This window comes from Triticum aestivum, chromosome 4A (assembly GCF_018294505.1).
Source record: "Triticum aestivum cultivar Chinese Spring chromosome 4A, IWGSC CS RefSeq v2.1, whole genome shotgun sequence".
Lineage (NCBI taxonomy): Eukaryota > Viridiplantae > Streptophyta > Magnoliopsida > Poales > Poaceae > Triticum > Triticum aestivum.
Window position 1 is genome coordinate 720,482,985 of NC_057803.1, and position 26,816 is coordinate 720,509,800.

Sequence of the window (26,816 nt, forward strand, 5' to 3'; positions counted from 1 at the left end):
CCTCAAGACGATGACAACACAACTCTTATTTTTATTACGACAAGCAAAAACTGCAAATCAGAGAGATCATCTAGAGAGAGAGTTTATAGTTCACCATGATCTCTCTGATTGGTTCCGCTGGTTGAGGATGCACAAATCCGCTACTCATTCCTTTCCTCTCTCTCCATCTGGATGTAATGAGGTATGTATGTTATCATGAGTGAGGTATGTATGTAATCTGGGGAGTCGCAGTCGTCGGTCATCATGAGTGAGGTATGTATGTAATCAATGTTGTATGGAAGTAATGTTAAACCATAGAAAACTGTTTTCATGGCTATGTTATGATTGTGTAGGTGACAGAATATGAGAGGAAAAAGAATGTCCAAGATACTGCTAGTGCAGATGATAAGAGGGATATGTTCATGCAGATAATACAAATGACTTTTATGTCTCACGATGCTGCTTTTGATTTCTACAACAGCTATGCTAGAAATAATTGTTTCAGCATTAGAAAGGGCAAGGTCGGGTATAGCAAAACCGAGTCACATCATATGCGTTATAGGCGGTTTGTTTGTTCCAGACAAGGAAAACGTGACAGCAGGTTGCTAACCGAGGAAGGACACAACCGTAGGCTCAGACCCCAGACACACTGCCACTGCGAAGCGCACCTGATCGTGAAGCTTGAACAAACGCGTGGGATTTGGTATGTTGAAAGTTTTGAGGACAAGCATAGCCAGATCTTGGCAGGACCGGACGAGGTACCTTTTCTTTGGTCCCACAGAAAAATCAAAGAGTACCAGAAAGCTGAGATAATGTCCATGGGAGCTGCAGGGATTAGAATTCACGACATGATGGATTCCTTCATCAGCAAACATGTATGGTATGGCGGTGTTGGTTTTACCAGGCATGAAATATAAAACCTTTGTGCCAGGGAGAAGAGGAAGCTGCTTTCAAAAGGTGATGCTGCCACAGCCATAAGCATCATGGTCAGTAGGAAACAAAGGGATCCTAGCTTCTTTTTCAAGTACAAGCTAGATAAGGAAGGACATATGAATAGGATGTTCTGGTGTGACTCCCAGTCTTGTCATGACTATGAGGACTTCGGCGACGTTCTTGTATTTGACAGCACGTACAAGATGAACCGGTATGGTATGCCATTCATACCATTTGTTGGTCTTAACAATCACCGGAAGACCACTGTTTTTGCTTGTGCCATAGTTTCCAACGAGACCGAAGAGACATATGTGTGGCTGTTGCAGACTTTTTTGAGGTCCATTTGTCAAAAGATGCCGAAGAGTGTTATCACGGACGCCGACGATGCGATGATCAAGGCAATGCGCTAAGTCTTGCCAGACGTGTTGCACCGTATATGTACATGGCATATGGAAAAAATATGAAGATTCACCTCAGTTACAAGTCCTTGAAGGAGTTCCGAACTCTTCTGTACTACAGCACGTCCACGGCCACGTTTGAGGAGAGATGGCACGCGTTTTTCAAAAGATGGCAGTCGAAAAAACAGTAACATGGTTGAGACGAATGTATAAGAAGAGGAGACTCTGGGCGGCGGCTTATCTAACAGAGGGGTTTTGACTTGGCATGAAAAGCAACTAGAGGAGTGAAAGTCTAAACTAATGCCTTCACCTCCACCTAGACGGTGAAATGACCCTGGTGAATATGATTTTGCACTATGAGAACGCCATTGTACGTATCCATGAGAACGAGGCGTGAGATGACTGCACGGCCTCACAAATTTTATCAGTGCCATTTACTAGCTCGAGGGAACTTGAGATAGCTGCTTCTAACGTCTTCACTCCAGCAAACTTCTATATGTTGCAAGATGATCTTAGGAAAATTGGCGGCATGGAGATTGTAGAAATAAAGCTCGGAGATGGATCACAACAGTACATCGTGGCACTAGTAGAAAAGGGGGTAATGGTCCAGGCCGGTCCAGCCCATTAGTCCCGGTTCAATCCAGAACCGGGACCAATGGGGGCATTGGACCCGGTTCGTGAGCCCCGGGGGCCGGCCGGGCCACGTGGGCTATTGGTCCCGGTTCGTCTGGACCTTTTGGTCCCGGTTGGTGGGGCGAACCGGGACCAATGGGCCTCGCTCCTAGCCCACCACCATTGGTCCCGGTTGGTGGCACGAACCGGGACCAAAGGCAACCCTTTAGTCCCGGTTCATGCGACCAACCGGGACCAATGGTGGTGCCTATATATACCCCCTCGCGCAAGAGCAGAGCACACTGCTCTGTTTTTTCTGGCCGAGGGGGAGAGGGCTTGGTGGTGCTCTAGCTCACCTCCTATGCACACAAGGTGTTTGATGGAATGCCCGAGCCACACTACTTAAGGTTTCTCCTCTCCAAGCTCGACCACCAAGCTCCATTTTCCTCAATATTTGTCTAGGTTTAGCAGTCCGTCACGCCCCGTCCCCATCTTCAACATCGTCGATCACCCGCACCGATCTCATCGCCGGCACCACCGTGGTGAGCCTCTTGTTCTTATCTTCTTTCTGAAAGGAAAAATATTCTTACTTGTATGTTTAGATATATAGATACTTTTATAATTTTCTTACTTTTATTATTGCATCTTATATAGTGCGATGGTTTTGGTATCCGCCCCCGTCGGCCCTCGTCCTGTCTATGATTCGGATATGGTATATATTATCTTTTCATAACTATTGGTTCATTTATTGTTTATGACAATTATGCCGACCAACGTGACATAGATTTTATTTATCTAGGAGGTTGTTGAACCGGAAATTCCAACCGACCCTATTGTCGAGAGGTTAAATTTAGTTGAAGAAGAAAACAATTTGTTAAAGGAAAAAATTAGAAAATTTGAGGAGGAGAAGATGATATTGGAGTTGCCTGTTGCGGATGTCGTCGATGATCACAAGATCAAGATGGATTCAATGCGCTTGAAGATTAGAAAGATTAGAAAATATGCCATTCATACCGAGGCTTGGTATCATTATGCCGTTGGATCAGTTGTTACATTGGTTGCGATTATGATCGCATTTGTTTTCGCATTGAACTTTTTTACATAGTTTCAGTGTATGGTTTAATTAATTTAGATGCTCTGCAGAGCTTTATGTTGTTAGATGAGAACTATGTATGTACTTTGGTTTTAATGTGATGATGAACTTCTATTAATTTGGTCACTTAATTATCTATTCATGATGTTCTGTAATGATTTTTGACACACTTAATTATATATAATGCACACAGATGAACCGGCAATGGATGTACGGTTCAAGACACACCTCCGAGTACATTAAGGGCGTGCATGATTTTCTCGAAGTGGCTGAGGCAAACAAGTAGAATGGTTTTATGTGTTGTCCATGCCCTATATGTGGGAATACGAAGTCCTAATATGACCGAAAAATCCTCCACACCCACCTGCTTTACAAGGGTTTCATGCCACACTATAATGTTTGGACGAGGCACGGAGAAATAGGGGTTATGATGGAAGACGGCGAAGAAGAAGAGTACGATGACAACTATGTGCCCCCTGAATACGGTGATGCTACTGAAGATCAAGAAGAACCAGACGATGTGCACGATGATGCTGCAACGGGCGAAGTTGCTGAAGATCAAGAAGAACCAGACGATGTGCCCAATGATGATGATCTCCGCCGGGTCATTGTCGATGCAAGGACGCAATGCGAAAGTCAAAAGGAGAAGCTGAAGTTCGATCGCATGTTAGAGGACCACAAAAAAGGGTTGTACCCCAATTGCGAAGATGGCAACACAAAGCTCGGTACCGTACTGGAATTGCTGCAGTGGAAGGCAGAGAATGTTGTGCCTGACAAAGGATTTGAGAAGCTACTGAAAATATTGAAGAAGAAGCTTTTTCAGATACTTGTTCAACATATTTTTGAATGCTTTATTGCCATTTTTGATATACATGGTCAAAAATTTTCATCATCTTTTAATACATGTTCAACATTTTCTCTATACACATTTAATATTTTTCATATGCTTGATCAACATTTTTCAGATACTTGTTCAACATTTTTTCAAATGATTGATTAACATGTTTATATACTTGATAAAAAATCTTTATTTTTTAATACATGATCAAAAAAAATTATACACATTTAACATTTTCCAAATGCATGATTAACCTTTTTTCAAAAACTTGTTCAACATTTTTTTCAAATGCTTGATTAACATTTTTCCTATACATGCTAAAAAATTCCATCATCTTTTAATAAATGCTCAACATTTTCTATATACACATTTATGTTTTTTCAAATGCTTGATCAACATTTTTCATATACCTGTTCAACATCTTTTAAAAAAAATTCATCATATTTTAATACATGCTCAACATTTTCTCTGTACACATTTAATATTTTTCATATGTTTGATCAACTTTTTTCAGATACTTGTCCAACATTTTTTCAAATGATTGATTAACATCTTTATATACTTGATAAAAAATCGTTATTTTTTAATACTTGATCAAACAAATTGTTTACACATTTAACATTTTCCAAATGCATGATTAACCTTTTTCAAAAACTTGTTCAACATTTTTTTCAAATGCTTGATTAACATTTTCCATATACATGGTCAAAAAAATTCATCATCTTTTAATACATGCTCAACATTTTCTATATACACATTTAATATGTTTCGAATGCTTTATCAACATTTTTCAGATACTTGTTCAACATCTTTTCGATTGCTTTATTAAGATTTTTCATATACATGGTCAAAAACTTTCATCATCTTTTAATACATGCTCAACATTTTCTGTATACACATTTAATATTTTTCATATGCTTGATCAACATTTTTCAGATACTTATTCAACATTTTTTCAAATAATTGATTAACATCTTTATATACATGATAAAAAATCATTATCTTCTAATACATGATCAAAAAAATTCTATACACATTTAACATTTTCAAAATGCATGATTAACCTTTTTCGAAAACTTGTTCAACACTTTTATTCAAATGCTTGATTAACATTTTTCATATACATGGTCAAAAAATTTCATCATCTTTTAATACATGCTCAATATTTTCTATATACACATTTAATATTTTTCAAATGCTTGATCAACATTTTTCAGATACTTGTTCAACATATTTTTGAATGCTTTATTGCCATTTTTGATATACATGGTCAAAAAATTTCATCATCTTAATACATGCTCAACATTTTCTCTATACACATTTAATATTTTTCATATGCTTGATCATCATTTTTCAGATACTTGTTCAATATTTTTTCAAATGATTGATTAATATCTTTATATACATGATAAAAATCATTATCTTTTAATACATGTTCAAAAAAATTTCTAACCACATTTAATATTGTCCAAATGCTTGCTTAACCTTTTTCGAAAACTTGTTCAACATTTTTTTTCAAATGCTTGATTAACATTTTTCATATTCGTGGTCAAAAATTTTCTTCATCTTTTAGTAAATGCTCAACATTTTCTCTAAACACATCTAAACACATTTAATACATGCTCGCCGATTGCCGGTCGTGGCACCACGGTGATGCTTTTTTTTTTTGCGAGGGAGCACCACGGTGATGCTAGCCGGCTAGATTCCTTGCTGTCGCGGTCGTGCATGAAGCTAACATGTAGTTCACCCTGAATCAGTTGATTTAAACATGCACGTGCAGTCACCCTGGTCAAACGTGCGTCTGATCTTTGTGCCTTTGTGGCTGGAGCATGCAATTCTCGTGGCGGTAGCAGTTGGAGCCGATAGAAATCGAGAGGACGGCGGCTGCTTGACCTGGAGAGAGAAAGAAAAGAGAGGTCGTCTAGAGATTTATTTGTTTTGACGTGTTGTGGAGGGATTCATACTTGATAACGTCCTGAACTCTGGGGAGGATCCGGGTGATACCGTGAAGGGAGCAAACTTATTATCTTTTTTGCTAGAAGGATAACGGTGAAAGCAGCCATTTTTTAAGCAATCTTTTTTTCTTCTTTTTGATCTCGAAAGTCATCTCTGTTTTTTTTAGGATCGAAAGTCATCTCCGTTATTAAATACTTAGAAGACAAAAAAGAGGTTTGGGCCCTAGATAGACTGGCTGATCTCCACCGTAAATAACTCTTGAGGGACTCTCTTTGTTTCCCTTTTGATCTCCAAAGTCATCTCGGTGGTTACATAGGATAAAAAAAGATTTGGACCTTAGATATACGGGTTAATCTCCACCGTAATAATTTGGTCCCACCAAAGATGTGTGGCTCTTAATTTCTAATTAACGTTCTAATTTCTAGAGAGTCCATAATTAGTATAGATAGGTACAGAGGTATAGATAGATAGATAGATAGATAGATAGATAGATAGATAGACTAGCTACGTCTGTGCATCTCTTTAATTCTAGTTTAAATATCATTATTATGCTTGATTAATAATTATCTGTCTTCATTCTATTCTTTCATAAAGTATCTGCTGCAGGCACCGGGGACTGATTTATGTGCATACTACGTTTGCGAGAACACTCGCATGATGGCGTTCGAAAGAAGCAAAACTGATAGATACCAATGGGTACGTTTGCTAGAACACTAGTCATAATTTTTACATCATTATCTAATATATATACACACGCACAACTAATACATGCATATTGATGAGAGGGGCGATTTGGAGCTCGGGCTCAGCTGCTCCCGGTATCTCGCTCGTCTATTCCAGTCTTGGGATGCGAAGAAAGCCAGCTGGCGTGGTGGTTGCGATCGCCGATAAAAGGAAGATACGGTGGAATACGGTAGCGAACAGTGGGCATGCGCGGGTAGAGGCCTGACGGCCGGTGCGCCGTCTCGGTCTGGGCCGTGGCCCGTAACGGTGACTTCTCGACTGGGCCGTGGACCAGAACATCACAATTCCTCCTACCCGAGCCACGGATCAGATGGTTACTCAAAAAAAAAAAAGCCACGGATCAGATAATGAGTACAGGACGTTACGGCAAAGCTGAGCCGTTTCTTGTCGTGGACACATTTATCCCCTTTTCCCCCAAGAACACCTCTATCCCCAAGCGAGCAGCTCGTGGTGGCGGCGCTAGTTTCGGCCACCTGCGGCCAAGGAAAAATGGAGGATGCTGATCTGGAGTTTCTGCTTGATGTCGTGGACAGGTTAATTTCTAAAGATCTGAGTATTTCGCGGTATTTATTTTACAGTCTACCATAACTGAATGAGGTTGCTAACAATGGGGCCTGGCCGTCGGCCATTACCTTCCTTCTCTCCCGCTGTGGGAGGAGTTTGGGGACAACATTAAACACCCAGATCCGGTTCCTCTGGCCGGGTTTAGTTGAGGTCAACGGGTTGGCGACGAAGGACCTGAAAAGGCACGAGGTGGAGGCCGCCGTCGTCCAAATTCTTCTCCGACTAGGTCGGCGCAGTCAACTGACAGAGTCAACCCACAGGCCCCAGATTGGACAAAAAGGTGTGAACCTAAAGCCCATCCCGCCGATTAACTGTATGTTGATCCTTTTGGCTATCCAAAATCAATTTAGGTAGCAAAAATCGTTTAGAAACTGAGAATATGATCTACATAGATTAGTCATTGGCAGCCGATCCTTATTGGCAGAATGCCAGAAAGTACAATGCTATTAGTGTTGAGGTTCTAGTGTACTGAATGTGTGTGTTTGCAAAAATTCAGGTTGCCATACCAACTGCGGCTTTCTTTACTCTGCATGTCAGGAGTGCGTCAATGATATTCCTTTCATCTGGTACACAGTCACCAAAAGAAAATTAAGTTAGCCATAATGAGTATAGTGAATTGATACGAGAACAGTTTCGCTATTATACTGATATACAGAATACAAAAAACTGTGGACAAAAAATTCAAAGTCCTCTGTTTAAAGCACAAACCTTGAAGCTAGAATAGGTTTTGGATTGCCGCACTCTTTCAAAGAAGAAAGGAGGTAGGACTGAGACATGTATAAAGCCGCATCGAGGCCAGGAACATAGAGAAGGATAACTTTTGGGATAAGAGGCTTGTTCTAAACACCAAAGAAAACATAGTTTTAGAGCTAAGCACAGGCAGGGTTTCTAAAAGCAGCAAATAATACTCACGGAAGTCCACACCTGCATGGTGTTTATGCTATGAAAGGACCTGCAAATTCAATCAGGTTTAGCCTGGTGTTTATGCTATGAAAGAATCTGAAATGGCTTCCCTAAAAATAACATCAGGTTTAGCCTGGATAGGATGTAAAAAAAAGAGAGAGAAAAAACTATTGCTTTCTGTATGTTTCAACTACGGTTGTACAGGTGGTGAAAATATGATGTTTATTTTTCTTTTGCTGATTTGGGAATTTTGATAATAAGGATCTGGTGTTGGGCTGGTGTTGCAGTTCATTCAGTTTCAAGGGAAAAGAGATATGTGTGGTTTCTTTTCTTTTCTACAATAGAATCTGTGCTTGTTGTGCAAAAATAGAAAAAAAACGTCCTGGATTCTATGAAAGATTGTTGATGTCCATATATGAAATTAGAAGAAGTATGGACACTTGGTGAGCAAGGCAATCTTAGGATTCTATGGTGTAATTTGTCATACGGCAATAACAAATTCGTGTGGAATTACAGAGACGGGTCGGTGCAGATGTGGCAAGCTGATGTTGGTTTTTCCTCTTAGGTTCTTGCAAGTATTACATTTTCTGCAAGCATTAATTGTGGACATGTTTCTTATAAAATCCAGCGCTTTAATAATTATTGTCGAAGTGTTGTTCCGTGTTGTGTTCCTCGACTTCGTGTGGTACGAGCCGCTGATTCCTTTGGATTTAGTTTTGCTCTACCTGCAGAAATTTGGGTATGTTTAGTACTTTAGTTATGCTTCTCGAGCGGCATTGGAATGGTTCTCAGATTACTTTTTTCTGTGATCTTCAGCGATGATGGAAACTGGAGTGCAGCTTAATTTGTCTATATATTTTTGCAGTGGAGAAGGTATGTCAAACATATATTTGATCATTCCAACATTTGGCACTTAAACCATGTGCTTTTACATGCAGATCTTGATGGTGTTGTATCATGCATTTATGTGCTTTACTTTTCTTTTCTGCAAAGAAGAAAACATATTTTAGTCCATCTGAGCTCCTGTGGTAGTTCCCAAGATCTCCAAGATTAAGAAACCAAAAGATGGATATGATACAAAGGTGTTCACAGTAGAACCCCCTGAATTTGTTGGATAAGTACTATCTATTAGAAATAAGTTAGATAATTCTCCACCTCATAACTTCATGAACTCAGAAGCTGGGAAACTGATCATAAAGCGAGGCTTTCACATTTTAATTCGTTCATTTTCCCATGGGTTATAAGTTAATGGTTCATTGAGTTCATGCATGAGCTGCTAAGTTGCATCAGCTATGAGTTTACAATATGCAAATGACACTAACAATGATATGACGCAAATTCAGGTGATGACCAAACAAGAGGCTGTTGATGAGATCACTACTTTTGGAGGTGGCAATCAGCAAAGTTTATCCGGGCGTGCACAGGTGGTGCAAATGAAATGTGCTGAAGAAAGCGAAGGAGACATTGGGCCCTCAGTACACGAAGAAGAGTGAGTTCCAAGCTGAGTTCCATGAGGTTTTGAACCACATGCTAACTGAAGATGAGTTTGAGACGGCGTGGGCTGCGCTGTTAGATAAGTACAATCTGAGAAAGCACCCCTACATGACCCAGATATACGAAATCAGAAAAAGGTGGGCAAAACCATATTTCAAGGGTTTTTTCTATGCCAAGATGACAGCACACAACGCAGTGATAACGTTTCCCCATTTTTGGCTTGTGACAGGGACAGACCGAGCATCTGCAGAAGAAGATTGCTTACTCCCTCCGTTCCAAAATAGATGAACAAAGTTTGTACTAACTTTGGCTTGTGACAGGGACAGACCGAGTCATCTATTTTGGAATGGAGGGAGTACGAGATAGTGACAATGAAAAGGAACAAAGGAGCTATCCCAGAGTTTCTGTACGATGTGATCGTTGACTGAAGTGGAAGATAGTGGTAGTTGTATCTTTTGGCTGTACGTATGCTAGGCAGTTAGATTAACCCGACTAAGTAGTTGGGCCATTTTGCGGCAAAATCCCCTGCCATCTTGTATTTTTGGGAAAACTATAGTCATGCAATATTTTCCCAGGCGGGAACCTATTAGACTAAGTGAAAACTGGTTATGTTGTGAGACGAAATGACCATGTGTCTGCATTTGCTGGGGTTGCATCTATTTCTGGCGACTTGCTTTACCTACACGACGTGGGCGACCGTGTTCATATAGCAAAACAAACCTTTTGGAGAGCCGCAAAAAATTCAAGTAGGATGGGTGATGTCGGCAAATTTTTGTGTGCCTAGCAAGCAGTTTAGCTCTTCCAACAGGTGGAACAAAAAAAATTGACGGTCATGTATGAACTGACAAAGGTTTATGTAATTGATTCCAAAGGTATTGTCTGTTTATTCAACTGACCAAGTTTGCACATGTGAGGGTTAGGAGGACGTTAGTTGATAACTGAATTTCAAGATGTACTACGAATACGGGAGGTTGGATGGCCTGGGAGAGGTGCTGTTCTACCATGAAGAAAGTCCATAACAATCAGTCCTGTATTACTCAGATGCGAGTGTTGACTGAAGGATGAAGCTACATGTTAGATTTGTAGCCTACGAGTACTGTCTATATGGTACTAACAAAATTCAGCGTGCACGGCTTAGGCCAGCTAAGAAAAAAACAGGGAGGGATGAAGAAGACGCGTCGGACATGGCGGCCAGACTCTCACTGGATTTTGTAGGCTAGTGCAATGGTCGCTGCTAGGTATGCAATGGGGATTTTTCTGTTGAATGCGTCTGGATGTGGAGGGCGAGACGATGGATGGGTGCATTTAAAGCCAGGCCGTCTACTCGCCGTTTGGAGACCAGTGGAGTTGATGGCTCAGCCTGGGTCAGATAACATGCCGATCCATCGGTATGCTGCCTGTTCCGCCTTGCTAGCGTAACGCGACGTTGCAATGATTACTCTACAACTGTTGAGTGGGAAAATAGGAATACAGCAGTGAAATACAATTGATGGCACAGATCCACATGTGAGCTGATGGTGTAGATTTCAGGCTCATCTGAGCCCGGGCTCAGAAACTGATTTCTCTATTTTCCATCCATAATTTGTCCTCGATACATATGCCAATTGTATGCATATATAATTACCATACAAAAATTGTAATTACTGTGTTCGACATCACGTATTTTCCCCTAAAAAAACTATGATTAGTGTGTCTGTCAATATGCTCTACAATTTTTCTGAACAAACATACAATTTGATTGTTTAGAAATCAGTGGAAGGGCAGCCGCAAAAAAAAAAACAGGGGCAGCTGCTGCATGCAGACCTCCTACCGGGACCCGCTGGTGTCTCCGGCGGCGAGGAGGGCCCGCGTCCTCCGGCTATCAATGCACGCCCAGTCCACCGGTAGGCACCCGTGGCTCCGACCAGAATCACCGCGTCTTGGCGTCTGTTCGTCGGCGAAAGCGGCGGCGCTCGTCGACCGGGCCTTGTACATGTTTCATATGGGCTAGCCAACCGAAGAGCGCACGAGGATAACTGGGTCAATACTGACTGTACACCCAAATTGCCGAGCCTTCCGGTGTAGAAAAAAACATTACTGTTTGGTTCTTGATTTGCACAAATTTAAAGTTGATGCAGCCTAATTAACATTCCCCTCTGCTGTAGCTTTGGTGATTCAAATTTGCAGATTAAATACGGTTGATTTATTAGAAAGATGTTCTTGGAAAAGAGAACACGGCTGAGTACCGCCGTGCAGCACACGCTTGGTAATTCAGACTTTCAAAGGTCTGAATTACAGCACCGTGTGCACACGCCGTGCAGCACACGCCGTGTAGTTCTGGCCTATTGTCCGAGTGGGAGGACACCAAAGGTCTCCTGCATCGCACTTACCGGTGCGGACACTAGCAAACCGATGCAGGAATCACCACCATGATGCCAGCCCACAAATGAACCATGGACTGCTCCACACGGCCGGTTGTCTGATCACCGGCCGTCATCACCGTTGCTGCCGGATCGTAAGGTCGTCGGTATTCTGGTAGGACATCGGCATAGATACCTATGCCGACGTTATTCTGGTAGGCCATCGCATAGATACCCCGCTGCAAAAAAAGAAGACGGCAGGCCAGCTGAGGACGTCACGGACATGTGTCACCAGCCTGATGCAGCCACGTGGAAGTTACATGACGACGGCTACCTCGGAAATTGCGGTCGGGATATTAGGTTATTCCAGTAATACCATGCGGACTACACAGGCGCAGTTTCGTCTTGTTTTTTTTTTCGGGGGGGGGGGGGGGGGGGGGGGGGGGACGTCATGATGATGTTAGCTATAGCTTGCTGGCAATGTCAACAACTGAGCTGCCAAATGGTAAAATTCATGTGTATTGCGAATTAGTTAACTCCCACGGGGCATCTATTGCTGGTTGAGAAGTCGTCTCGCGAACCACTTGATATTTGTTAAAGATAAGATGCTTATATAAGTTTCTTTGCAAAAAGAAAAATAGAGATACTTATAAGTTTTTCTAGATTTTTTTTGAAAAGGGGTTACCCCAGCCTCTACATCAGAAAGAGGCATACGGCTCATATTATTAAAACCGAAACCAGATCAAAGTCTCCACTGTCTCGAAGTACGAAATAAAACAGAATGCTCATACGAGCCTAATCAAAAAGCCACAACCGGCGGGCAAATAAAATAGGAGCACTACATGCCTATCCTATTACATGACTGCCATCCAAACCGGTTGAAAATAACCCGAGCTACCATCTCCCATCGGGTAGACGCAGTAGCCAAACGCCCCCTGGCCTCCGTCGGAGTGAGTAGCGACCACATACGGATCAATGTTGTGGCTCTGAAGATAACCTGCAAAAAGTGAAAGTTCGTTGCTCTGTTAAAAACCAAATCATTTCTGCAGTTCCAGACTGCCCATAATAAGGCACAAACTCCAACACGAATGTGCCTCGCTATATCTGAGTCAACCCCATCAAGCCACGTTACAAATAACATGTTGATGGAGGTAGGTGGAGTAATATTAAAAGCAATATGAATCGAACGCTAAAGAATCTTAGCCAGCGGACAATCTAGAAAGAGGTGCCTGATAGTTTTGTTATGATTACAGAAACTACACCTGGCAGAACCCATCCAATTGCGTTTTGCCAGATTATCCTTTGTCAAAATGACTTGTTTATGCACGAACCACATAAACTCTTTGATTCGCAAAGGTACCTTAACTTTCCAGACGTGCTTCGAGTAAGGAATGACACTAGAGTTTATGACATTCAGATTCATGGATTTGACCGAAAACACGCCGTCCTTAGTCAGTTTCCAATACAATCGATCTGGCTGCTGAGACAACTGGACATCCATCAGCCTTCGTACAAGATGAAGCCAGACCTCCCAACGATCGCCAACTAGCGTCCTCCGAAAACTAATATTGAGAGGCGTGGACTGTAAGACGTTTGCAACGTAAGCTTCTCGACGTTGAACAATGTTGTACAGAGTAGGATATTGAAGTGCAAGGGGCGTCTCCCCAAGCCACGTATCCTCCCAGAACCTCGTATTAGCTCCATCACCGACTAAGATCCTTGCCCTGTTAAAAAAGAGGGGCTTGACTCTCATCAACACTTTCCAAAAACGGTGAGTCGGTCGGTCTCACAGTCACCTGAGCCAATGTTTTAGACTGGAGATACTTATTTCGCAAAATCTGAGCCCAAGTAGCCTCTGTCTCGGACAAAAGTTTAAATAGCCATTTGCTGAGGAGACATCTATTCTTGACCTCTAGATTTTCAATGCCTAGACCCCCTTGGTCCTTCGGCCTACAGATGATGTCCCATTTTGCAAGCCTATACTTTCGTTTAAGCTCATCATTCTGCCAAAAGAATTGAGATCGATAAAAGTCTAACATCTTCCTGACCCCCACCGGGACCTCAAAAAAGGATAAAAGAAACATAGGCATACTGGTGAGGACCGAATTAATCAGAATTAATCACCCTCCATATGACATGAGCTTCCCTTTCCAACAGCTCAGTTTCTTTTCAAAATGATCCTCGATGCACTTCCACTCCTTGTTCGTCAGCTTACGATGATGAATGGGTATACCTAAGTACGTGAACGGTAACGAACCCAACTCACATCCGAACAATTGCTTATACGCCTCCTGGTCATCATTAGCTCTTCCAAAGCAAAACAATTCGCTCTTATGGAAGTTAATCTTGAGCCCAGACAATTGTTCAAATAAGCACAACACAAGCTTCATGTTTCTCGCTTTCGCCAAGTCATGCTCCATAAAGATGATAGTATCATCAGCATACTGTAATATGGATATACCACCATCTACTAGGTGCGGAACCAAGCCACTTACCTGCCCCGCATCCTTAGCCCGACCATATCAACCACTATGTGGAATAGAATTGGTGACATGGGATCTCCTTGCCTTAATCCTTTGTGTGTCTGGAAATAGTGACCTATATCATCATTCACTTTAATCCCTACACTCCCTTTTTGCGTAAAGGACTCAATCTGGTCTCATCAGGTCGTGTCAAATCCTTTCATACGCAAAGCTTGTTGAAGGAAAGGCCATTTAACTTTATCGTATGCTTTTTCGAAATCCACTTTACAAACCACACCATCTAGTTTCTTTGAGTGGATCTCATGGAGCGTTTCATGCAAGACGACCACCCCTTCAAGGATATTTCTATCTGGCATGAAAGCAGTATGGGGATGGTTGCACAACTGAATGCGCAATCAGTGTCGGTTCGTCCAACCTTGATGAAGATTTTGAAACTGACATTAAGCAGACAAATAGGCCTGAACTGCTCAATACGAATAGCCTCTGTCTTCTTAGGAAGAAGAGTTATCGTTCCAAAATTGAGCTTGAACAAATGAAGCTAACCAATGAAAAACTCTTGAAACATCGGCATCAGGTCACCCTTAATGAAATGCCAGCACTTTTTGTAAAACTCCGCTGGAAACCCATCCGGTCCTGGCGCTTTATTGTTTTTCATTTGTGCAATGGCCTCAAACACCTCCTTCTCCGTAAAGGGAGCAGTCAAAATCTCATTCTCGTCCGTCTCAAGTTGAGGAACATCCTCAACCCTTGACTCATCCAAGGACACAAAACTCTCTTCGGGAAGTCCAAACAACTGCTTATAATAGTTGGTAATGTAAACTTTCAGGTTTTCCTGACCAACTATCGTCCCTTCATCTTGTTCTAATTGGAAAATTCTCTTCTTCCGATGCTTTCCATTAGCAATCATATGAAAGAATTGTGTGTTGTCCTCGCCTTGGACGATTTTACGAACCTTAGCCCTCAATGCCCACTTCAATTCCTCCTCGCGGAGAAGCTCTTTCAGCCGCAACTCGGCCTCCACTTTAGTCTCTAGCTCACTGGTATCTAATATAGAGGTTTCAGCTTTTAACTCAAGGGAGTGAATAAGGATAAGGAGTCTTTCCTTCTACGCCTTATATATCCCATGCGTATGCTTGGCCCATCCACGAAGGAACCTTCGAAGATGACGAATCTTGCACTGCCACCGCTCAATGGGTGACCTTCCACGAGTCTTTAGCCCACTCTCTAGCTAACAACTCGAGGAACCCTTCTCTTTCAAACCAAGCAAGTTCGAAAGAGAAAATATTCTTATTACCCACATGAGTTTGATCCCCCGAGTCGACTAGTAGCGGTGTGTGATCCGAGATACCTCGTGTCAACGCCTGCACCGTTACCAGGGGAAACTTCTGTTCCCAATCGACACTAGCCAAAACACGATCAAGCTTCTCAAAAGTCGGAACTGGTAACGAGTTTGCCCAAGTGAATTTCCTACCCGAGAGCTCTATTTCTCTGAGATCCAAGATTTCAATGATAGTATTGAACATAAACAACCATCTGCCGTCAAAGTTGTCATTATTCTTTTCCTCCTTTCTTCGAATAATGTTAAAATCACCACCCACTAAGACGGGTAGCTGCTCGTTACCGCAAACACGGACCAAATCAGCCAAGAAATCTAGCTTGAGTTTTGGTTGTGCCGCTCCATAGACTGCCACCAAAGCCCAATCGAATCCATCGGCTTTAGTTCTGACCCGAAACTTTACCACAAACTCACCCAACACTACACTCCCAACCTCCAAAGATTCGCACTTAACCCCAAGTAGAACCCCACCGGATCTTCCTCGAGGTGGGAGGCAATGCCAGTCAAAATCTACCCCCCCCCCAGATAAGGTGCTAAGAGAATCGTGGAGTGAAATTGCCTCGTCCAGTCTCGGACAAAGCAATAAAGTCTAAATGATGTTCAAGAGAAGCATCCACTAGAAACCTTCTTTTAGCCAAGTCTTTAAGACCTCTGCTATTCCAAAAATGCCTCTCATATTTCGTCATGAAATTTTCTAGAGGTACGGATCCTATCACTTCTACGCATAGCTGACACTGGATAAACCTTCCGTTTCCAGGTCCGTTTGGGCTTAACGCAAACATCAAAAGGTTCACCACGCTCGGGCTCTGCCTCTATCACCAAAGACTCATCCTCATGGTTAGAGGTTTCAGGACAGGCATACCCCTCCTCCTCCTCCGTCTCCGATAAAGAAGGGCCTAGATCGGCACACAAACCATCAAGAGCCCTAACCCCAAGCGCATCAATCTCCGACTCATTCATAGGCTTAACGGCAGCTATGTTACGGATCATTTCTAACGCTCTTTCAGCTTCCAAATCGAGCATATCATTAACAGACTTAGAAATCTCTAAATCATTATTACTAAGTGATACTCCTAGTTGGTTGGCATTGTGCATAATCTCATCATTGGTAAAATGCATAATAGAATTTGATTTATTAACAGACATACCAGTGGAAGTCTCGACGTCGCGCAACTTGGCCGCCCTCAAAGCACACCTTAGCTGCATGTCATCAATGTCCGGCTGCTCCTTCAGTCTCCCGCTGACCCGTCTCCCCGCAGAGACAGGATCCGGGATTCCGCCGAATGCGATGACCTCCTCTCGTGAAGCTGTGCTAGGGGAAGAGCCTCCTGCCCGTCTCCCAACAGCGGTGGCCAGCGCCGGGGCCACCGGAACATCACCCAGAGACGACGAAAGCTCCCTCGGCCTATCCACGGAAATCCCGCCGAGACCCGAGACCGGCGAAGTAGGCATAGTGCGGTCCGTGGAGTGCGGCGACGAAGCGGCCAGACCACCCGGCCTGCCCTCCAAAGCATCAGTAGGGGAGATGACGGCCTCCTGCACGCCCGCTACCCCGCAAGTCGGCGATCTCAGGGGCAAGAGTGCCGAGCCGAACCTCGGCGCCGACGGCAACAAAGGCTCAGAGGGCCGAGCCGCCTGTCCGTCACCTCCGCCCGCGACCACCGGCGTAGCCACCTCGACCGGCGCCGAAGGAAAGAAGAGAGCCGAGGCCGGGGCCTCCTGCCCCGCGGCACCTCCCTCCTCAACAAGCTTCGACACACACAAACTCAGCATCGGGCTCGCTGAAACGACCCGGTCACATGACAGCCTCGGCGGAGCCGAGAACGCCCCCAAAGAACCAAGTTGAAGAGTGGTAGTCGAAACTGTGGCAGTAGACCCAACAGGGGCAGAGTCACCAGTGTCTGACGGCCCCGAAGGCCCCTTGGCCTTGTCATCATCACTCTTAGCATTATCATTCTGGTTCCCTGAAGCCCCTCCTCCCTCAGAAGTGTCCATGGGATTATCATCCTCAAACTCACTGAACAGATTAGGATCCTCATACTCAACATCCAACTGATATAAAACGCCTGCATAAGTCCAAGGCACCACGTCTGGCAAAAACTCAATGTTAGCGACACTGACCAGAAGCCGTGCCACCCCGTGAGCCCGAGTGAACTGCATATCCACCTGCTCAGTCCTGCCAATCAAAGAACCCAGGCTCCACGTCACCAAGAAGGTGTCCAGAGGAGCAGACGGGGCTCCAGAGAAGCGAACACAAATCTGAGTTAACGGCGTGCCCTGTGGCTCTTTCTTTTTCCACTCATCAAACTCCAGCACATAACTAGTACCTGTGTCCCTGCTCATATCGAACTTGAGGATCCTCAGCTGATCCTCCTTAGACGGGAAATCCACTTTATAAGAATTATCTGTGAGCTTAAGTAAGGACCACTGAAAATTGCCCGGAACGAGCTCTCTCAACTGCTGAATGATCTATGCTTCGGTCAACGTACCATGAACCACCTTCACCACACCGGGGAAGGAAGTTTCCACTATGGGAGCCAAGGGTTCCACAGATGGAGACTCAAAAAACATCAACTCCGAACAATACACCCCATATATCTAAACGGATGGTTTAGGCCCCAACATCAGAGGACACTCGGCAGCTGTGTGTCTAGGTTTCCGACACAAATCGCATAACTCCGCAGTACACTGAACCGAAAAGTGTCCCGGTTCCCCACAACGGAAACAGTTGAGCTTCTTCTTTTTAGCCGCCCACTTGGACATCTTGTCACTCTCGGCCTTGTCCGTACCTTGCTCAGAACTAGAATCACCACTCTGCATGGGCTCCGGCAAAGAAACTGCAGCCAAAGCCTGCACCGTCTCCACCGCCACCTGCGGTAGATCCGATGCACCATCAGCCACCTCCGTCACGGTAGCGGTCTTTGTATGCCGAGGCGGGTGGTGCCACCGGTTCCCGCCCGACCTCCGCGAAAACGTCCTCGGAAAGCTCGGTTGTTAGGGCCAGCCGCGCCCTCGACAAAATTTCCTAGCGGTCCTTGGAAACCCCGGTTATCATTGCCGTTGTCCACCCAAGCATAGCCACGGCCCCCTCCGGTCTAGATGAAAGGATGCTTAGATTTTTTCGACAAAAGGTGGATTTTATTAGCTCAAAATGAAGCATCAAGAAGATACAAACAGAAAGAGCACACACCCGGCCTTTGCATAGCTAAGATGCACACATCCAAAATCAACACACGCTCACAAAAACACGCCGGCAAATAGTCATATAGGACGAAAGCTATGCTCTGGCGAGAAAAAAAAACTCGATCAAAGGATGCTTAGATGTGCTAGAAAGGATGCAAAGATGTGCCAACGTCTATGTCATGGGGCAGTTAAACGTACAACTCACGGAACAGTTCGATCGTGGGCACAGTGTTGTATCGTTACCAAGAACATGGTGGATTGTAGCTTGCGATTTACCGTATGGCCGAGAGCTATGAATTTGCTTTTCTTTAGCAAGTACTCCCTCAGTCCTAAAATAAATGTCTAGATTATGGATGAAGTTGTAGTAAAGTTAACACATTTATTTTTGGACTGAGCGAGTATAATCTTAAGAAAAAATGGGGAAAAATATAATCTTAATTTACTTATACGTGTATCTTTTGCGACCTCCAAGGAATTGACCACATGGATTAAGGAGAAGCACGCGAGCTGCAAGTTGACTAAGTAGGCGAATGCAGCCAATCTTTCATCAATCTCAATGTTGCCGGGAATGCTAGCAACAATTTCTCGCCGATGACCAGATCCGCTATTGCAGCCGAGTCATTTCAATTTCATAGAGAGTGGTGATCGAAGCGCAACCTCGGTGTCATGTCGACAAAGTAATTAGCAACATGGATTGTTATTTACTCCCTTCGTCCCATAATTTAAGACGTTTTTGACACGATACTAGTGTAGTGTCGAAAAACATCTTACATTGTGAAACGGAGGGAGTAGCATCTTTCACCAAAAGAACTAAAGAGAGATGGTGCAATTCAGGAAGTTACATATCGCCTCTCCTGAAACGTACATAAAGAAAGAACATTGTGTATCTGGTCATCCTCTGAAGTCTTGCCCTTTTATTCATCGGTCGAGACGGAGCCAAATATCAGGGAAAACTAATTCAAAACGTAGGGGAGGAAAAGATCGAAAACCATCAAGTGCCAGCCGTTTCGTACTACTATTTGCTAGATGCCGACGCTTCTCTCTTTTCTTGTAATGCAACCGATCGACCAGTTAAATAAACCAGACCACGCCAGCCAGCATCGTCTCTGTTTAAATTCAAGTCAATTGTAGACAGTATCAACCGAAAGATGCTATAGCTACCAGCTAGAGCAGGTTGCTTGCAATTAATGGCGATCGGAAGATGAGCTTCCATGAAATGAGCGAGTAGTACTAATTTGATGCCCACGAGACGAGATGTCATCTAGCAACCACTTCATATTTGTTAAATCAGTATACCGAGATGATGGTTAGCTGAATCCAACGTCTAATCTCATGGGGTCGTCTTACAGTTCACATGTGAGCGAGCACCGTCATCATACCGACGTACGTATGGCCTGTTGTCATTTCGGGCATCGATCTACATGGTTAGAGTGGACTAATCGGTTCAACATGTGATCAGAACCGCGTTAATCGCATGACTGAAAGGTGTAAACTCAACTAGCCATGTATTACATCGAGCTTTGCGGCTAGAGTGGACCAAAAGTACATTAAGAAATTGCACCGACAGTTAAGCGCCTTGATTAGTTCGCCATCGTGCTGGAGGACAAGATCCGGTGTCGCCGCTTAACTACATGCATATTACCGTTTGATCTAACTATTGTAATTGTATGTAGACAAGATCTCTTACCTTGATACTCACATGCCGTGCACATGGACTAGCTGTCACCAACTCACAAGCTGATAAACACCATTAGATGTTTTTGTTTTTCTGAATAATCACCACGAGAAAGGAAGCAGCAGCTCGGGGGTTTCGCTATAAAAAGGCTGCATAATTGCCTGAGTTTTGGCAGCACAAAGAGCACGGCAACCTTGCTTTTCTTGGTGCACCGAGTCCTCGTCCACAACATACACACAACTAGCGACTGTGAGATTCACCAATTGTTGTGAGAGGATCATATTAGAGCCGGGCGGAGATAATGGCGGAGACGGTGCTGAGCATGGCGAGGTCCATGCTGGGCGGTGCCATTAGCAAGGCCGCCTCTGCCGCCGCCGCCGAGATCAGCCTCCTCATGGGTGTGCGCAAGGATATCTGGTATGTTCTTCCCTGCACTTCCTTTCTTCAATTCGTGCACTTCCCACAGCCTCTTACTTCCTTTTTCTTTCTATATACATCTTGTTGGATGAAGTTGGACATATTAATTCGTCTGACAGACGAAATTGTTTTATCAACTCATATAAATTGAATGGCATTAGTAGGCTTGAAATCTCTTCATGGAGATGATCCATGTAGGTCATATGCTGCGGGAATGATAAACACATGTTGTGATTAAGTTTCTTTCTGAACCGTGTATGCCAGGTTCATCAAAGACGAGCTTGCGACCATGCAGGCTTTCCTGGTGGCCGCAGAAGCAATGAAAGAGAAAGACATGCTACTGAAGGTGTGGGCAGAGCAAGTAAGGGACCTGTCATACAATATTGAAGATTGCCTTGGTGAATTCATGGTGCATGTGGCAAGTCAAAGCTTGTCAAGGAAGCTGATAAAGCTCAAAGATCGCCATCGAATCGCAATACAAATTCGTGATCTCAAATCAAGGGTTGAAGAAGTGAGCAATAGGAACACACGATACAACCTGATTGAGACGAACCAATTCACCAGAGACACGGATGAGAGGGATTCTTGCATGGAAGATATTCGCAACCAATCAGCCAACAACATTAATGAAGCTGAATTAGTGGGGTTTTCCAAGCCAAAGCAAGAGTTGATTAATCTCATAGATGTCCATGCCACAAATAGCCCTGCTCAGGTAGTGTGTGTTATCGGCATGGGTGGTTTGGGTAAGACTACTCTTACAAGGAAGGTTTATGAAAGTATAAAAAGCTTTTCTTGTTGTGCTTGGATTACTGTCTCTCAATCATTTGTCAGGACGGAGTTTCTTAAAGTTATGATCAAAGAACTTTTTGGCAGTGAAGCATTGAAGAAGCAGCTCGAAGAGAATGTTGGGAGTGAAGTGAATCTCGCCAACTGTCTTAGAGAAAAGCTACTTGAGAAGAGGTATTTTGTTGTTCTTGATGATTTGTGGAACATAGATGATTGGAGTTGGATGAAAAGTGTTGTTTTTCCTAGTATTAACAACAAAGGTAGCCGAATAGTGGTAACAACACGAGATCTTGGCTTAGCTGAGAACTGCACTTTGGGATCTTCTAGGCCACTTATCTACCGCCATGAACCCCTAGAAACAAATGATGCCATAAATCTGCTATTAAGGAAGAGTAGGAAAAGTGAGGAAGAAATGAAAAAAGATTGGAACATGAGGAAAATAGTCACTAAGATAGTCAAAAAGTCTGGACAGTTACCACTAGCTATACTCACAATAGGAGGCATGCTTGCCACTAGAGTGGTTGATGAGTGGGTAAGTATTTATGACCAGCTCCCCTCAGAGCTAGAGAGAAATCGGAGCCTTGAAGCAATGAGGAGGATGGTTATCTTGAGTTACAACCACCTGCCTTCTCATCTTAAGTCATGTTTTCTATATTTAAGCTTATTTCCTGAGGATTTTGAAATCAAAAGGAGGCGTCTGGTGGAAAGATGGATAGCCGAGGGGTTTATTATTGCCAGGCATGGGGTGAGTGTTGAGGATGTTGGGAATAGTTACTTTAATGACCTAATCAACCGAAGCTTGATTCAGCCATCAAGAGTGAACATGGAAGGAATTGTCAAGAGTTGTCGAGTTCATGATATTGTTCGGGATGTTATGATCTCAATTTGTAGAGATGAAAATTTTGCGTGGTCTACATCGGATAATGTAACCCACATAGTAGGGGATAACTTCCATCATATAGCACTGCAAGGCAGTTGGTGTCCAAATGAAGGCTTGGATTGGAACCATGTCCGTTCATTGACGGTGTTTGGCAAGAAACCCATGAAGCCAGCACCTTCACTATGTTAGCCCGACTTTAGGATGCTTAGAGTCTTAGATCTACATGATGCCCAGTTTGTAATAGAACAAAAAGATATCTGCACCATAGGGTCGTTACGTCATTTGAAATATGTCCACGTTGGTGGAAGTGAAAATTATATTTACAAGCTCCCAAGAACCATAGGGAAACTACAAGGCTTGCAGACTTTGGACATGAGGAATAGTCATGTCACATCACTACCAACTGAGATCACTAAACTACAAAGCCTCTGTAGTCTCCGTTGCAGTAAAGATAGTACAGATGGTAATCTATACTTGGTTTACCCTATGATCTGGTTAATGTCCACATTCCGTATGCCTATTATGTTCACTCCTTTAGTTAGTCCAAATGAGCGTCCAGGCATTATGATGGGCATTCACATGGCCTGGACTGGTCGTTTGACAAACTCTGAAGGTGTGAGCGTGCCCAAAGGGATCAGCAACCTAAAGAAGTTAGAGATACTAGAGATTGTGGATATTGAACGGACTAGTAGGAAAGCAGTTAAAGAGCTCGGGGAGCTTATAATGCTCAGAAAGTTAAGTGTCAGAGTAGGGGCAAGCAAGCAAAAGAGCAACATACTCTGTACATCCCTTGAGAAGCTCACTTCCCTCCGCTCTCTTTGTCTCCGTGCGGATGTTAGTACATCTGGGAGAAGCTGTGCATCACTCAGGTGGCTGTTGCATTCTATTTCCTCACCTCCCCCTCTCCTGCGGAAGCTGGATTTGGAAGGAGATCTCAGGAAGTTACCTGGCTGGTTTGGGGGTCTGGTACATTTGGTGAAGATTCAGTTGAGTTGGATCAATCTGAAGGATGGTGACAAAAGCATGAAATTACTAGGCGCACTGCCCAAGCTCATGCTCCTTTCTCTTGGTCGGAATTCTTTTGTTGGGGAGAAACTGGTTTTCAGGGCAGAAGCATTCCCAAGTCTCAGGAGAATTGACATTTGGTGCCTGATGCAACTGAAAGAGTTGACATTTGAGGTGGGCACCTCTCCCCTGTTGGAAAATATAGAAATCATAGTCTGCATGTTGGAATCAGGGATTAGTGGTATCAAACACCTTCCAAGACTGAAGGAGATCCATCTGCTAGCTACTAGAGTTGCCAGGCTTTGTGTGCTGGAAGCTGATGTCAATGCACACCCCAGCCATCCAATGCTGCGACTTTCTGGGAACCGAAGCTTACTTGACCTGGATCAGCACATCGTCGAAGTATCAGGTGTACAAGCAGAAGCAACGGGAGAGCCATCCGTTCCGGGGCCTGCAGAGGGAGAGGGCTCACAAGAGGCGGCCATGCCGACCACGAGCGACAGGTCAGCTGCTAATTCCTCTTTTGTTCAAGCTAGCAGTAGGTTGGTAAAAACTAGTAGCTGAGATGTATTGTACGTTATACACATGTTTTGATTCATCTCTCTTTCTCTTTTCTTGTCTCTTACAGCGAAGATGACCTGCGCTGATAATCTCAGCTTCATTCCCTTCTCTGCTCACATCGGTTGCGTATATGCTGGCATCGCACTCGGAGTCTCTCGCTCAGGTCGCCGCCTTGTAACGCCTTGCTTTCATGTAAGTACCTGTAGATCGAATCTCTTCCTGTTTACCTGCTTGACATGTACAGAGTGTCTTATAGTATCAAGTTCCCAAGGCTGCAGGCTTCAAGTGGTCGTGTTGTTTTTTGTCCATGGTCTTCTGCTTCGATTCTCCTTTCAGATTTTATTTGCTCTGATAATGTACAAAAGAAAAGAAATAACACTTTCCTTTAGACTCAGTATGCATTATAATTTGTTACTTGTCGTCTTCAAACAGATGTAGCTCTCTTAGACTCTCACCATTACCAGTTGGACTCCACTTGTTTCCTTTAAATAATGTGAAGCACCCTTGTTGCCACAATTTACAGGAAGTTAAAATTTTGCAAACCTGGGACAAGGTGGAGCATGGCATGATCAAACACATGATGCAATGGACGCGATTTATGGCGGGCATTACCTGATTTTCTGCTGAAGGCTGTATAATAGCAAGGAGCCAACTGGAGGAAGGCAAAACCCATTGAAGTACTCCCTCCGTTCCAAATTACTCGTCGTGATTTTAGTTCAAATTTGAACTAAAACCACGACGAGTACGGAGGGTGTAATAGAGTTGGGCACCGGCAACGTTCGACAGGTCAGTTGTTCAGACAGTATGCAGGTACCAGCTGAGATGTATGTACGCTATATTATGTACAAGTTTTGATTTGTCCAATTATTTTTTGTCTTGCAGCAAAGATCGGCTGCACATATGTTCAACAATTTTTTTCATGCTGTCATCCCTACTTCGCTTCTTCAACTGGATTGCCACTACCTTCTGAAAGCATGCAATGTTTGTTTGTAAGAGCTCATGTTTGCGGCTCGCTAGTGCCTTTGGATTTTAACTGGTACCATGTTGTGTTACATACCTGATTACCTGCTTGACATGAAAAGAGTATCTTACAGTATTAAATTTCCATGGCTGCACGTGACTTCTCTTTTTATCCACGCTCTTCTGCATATATTTTCCTCTCATCTTTCATTTCCTCTAATATTGTACAGAAGAAAGAAAAACACTCAGTTTTTTAACACAAACCTGAATTCCTTAGTTGTTACTTGCCCTCTTCACAGTCCACATATAAGTAGTTCTTTTTCATACCAGTTTGATCTCTTAGAGTTTCACCTTTACCAATTGAGCTCCTCTTATTTTTTTTTTATAATTTAATAAAGCACCACTTCGTTGTCACACTTCACAGGAAGTTAGAATTTGACAAACCCGGGACAAGCACATTACCTGATTTTCTGCTGAAGGTTAATAGCAAGGAGCCAACTGGAGGAAGGCCAAATCCATGATGCAATTAATGCGGCTTATTTAAGTTGGGCCCAGGTTAAGCTCATATTCCTTCTCTATCCCAGTGTATATTCTTGGGAAGAATTAGTGCTTACAATATGGTAGCATTTCCAAATGTTAGGAACCATGATATTATAAGGAGGACCTGGAGCAACTCTATCTGATGAGAATTGAGAAGGGTGCATGCATCTGCAGATGAAGTAAATGAAACATTACAGACATCCAGTGCTTGAAAAGGACAGTGAATGTTCTGAAGTGTGGACTGTTATCACATCGATAAGTGGTCAGTTCATCTACAACTCCTTTTTGTTGATGTCGTGTTAGATTTTCCATATGAATATGTACTAATTTCCATTCCTGGCACCGTTTTCAGCTTGTGAACATGCATCTGCTGACGGAATGTATTCCTAAGTAATGCCATGTTATTTAATGTCAGCCGGGGAGAAGACTTGGAAAATGAGTCCAGCTCGCCAAGTTCTCTGCTGGCTGGTGGCCTGTGATATGGTGCAAGGTGAAACTGAGAGGGATCTCGACATTTCTCCACTGTGAATGGAAGAAGAATGCATTGATCTTGGGGCTTTGGTGTAATGGAGGGGAGTAGCAAGCTGCACTTCTACTCACAAGGAGTTTACAAGTTGCAACTATTGGCCAAGATGAGAGAACGATTCTTGAGGAACGCCTGAAATTTTCAATCAGACCTACTCTGTTTTCTAGTACTCTGTTTTTCCAAAGGTGTTTAGTTCCTCTCTGTCTGTTGCTGCCCCTATGTTTATGCTTGTTTGTAATCAAAGAATGAGGATTGCATGTGTTTTTATCCAAGTTCCGTCAATTTAAAGAATCTGTTCAAATTCTTTCCACTCCGGAACGGCAATGAATGGTCTGACTCCATGTGGTCGGTAGTGTGGAGCGGACCAGTCTTGTACGTAGTACAAAATCAGCCTGATGAGAATACAGACTTACTCTGTTTCTAGCACTCAGTTTTCTTGAAGATGATTAATTGCTCTCAAATTCTTGCTGCCACTACGCCTGTGCTTGTTTGTAAACGAAGAATGCTGATTGCATTTGCTGTCATCTCATTTCCGCAAAATTTGAGTTGGTGAAATAATGCGCCTCATCAGTTTCGCTTTGCCAATTACAGTTTGCAGCAAAAGGCCACGC

General features: G+C 43.5%; 1 long non-coding RNA gene and 1 pseudogene across 1 annotated transcript; both read left to right on the forward strand.

The window, feature by feature from the left end:
• The first annotated feature begins 6,926 nt into the window (after positions 1-6,926).
• LOC123088346 (uncharacterized) lies at positions 6,927-10,131 on the forward strand. The gene is made up of 4 exons (XR_006441852.1): positions 6,927-7,397; positions 8,837-8,893; positions 9,364-9,651; positions 9,744-10,131. It is a non-coding gene; the product is annotated as an uncharacterized lncRNA (long non-coding RNA).
• A 10,566-nt stretch (positions 10,132-20,697) lies between these two features.
• LOC123088347 (disease resistance protein RPM1-like) lies at positions 20,698-26,504 on the forward strand (annotated as a pseudogene).
• Positions 26,505-26,816: the final 312 nt, after the last annotated feature.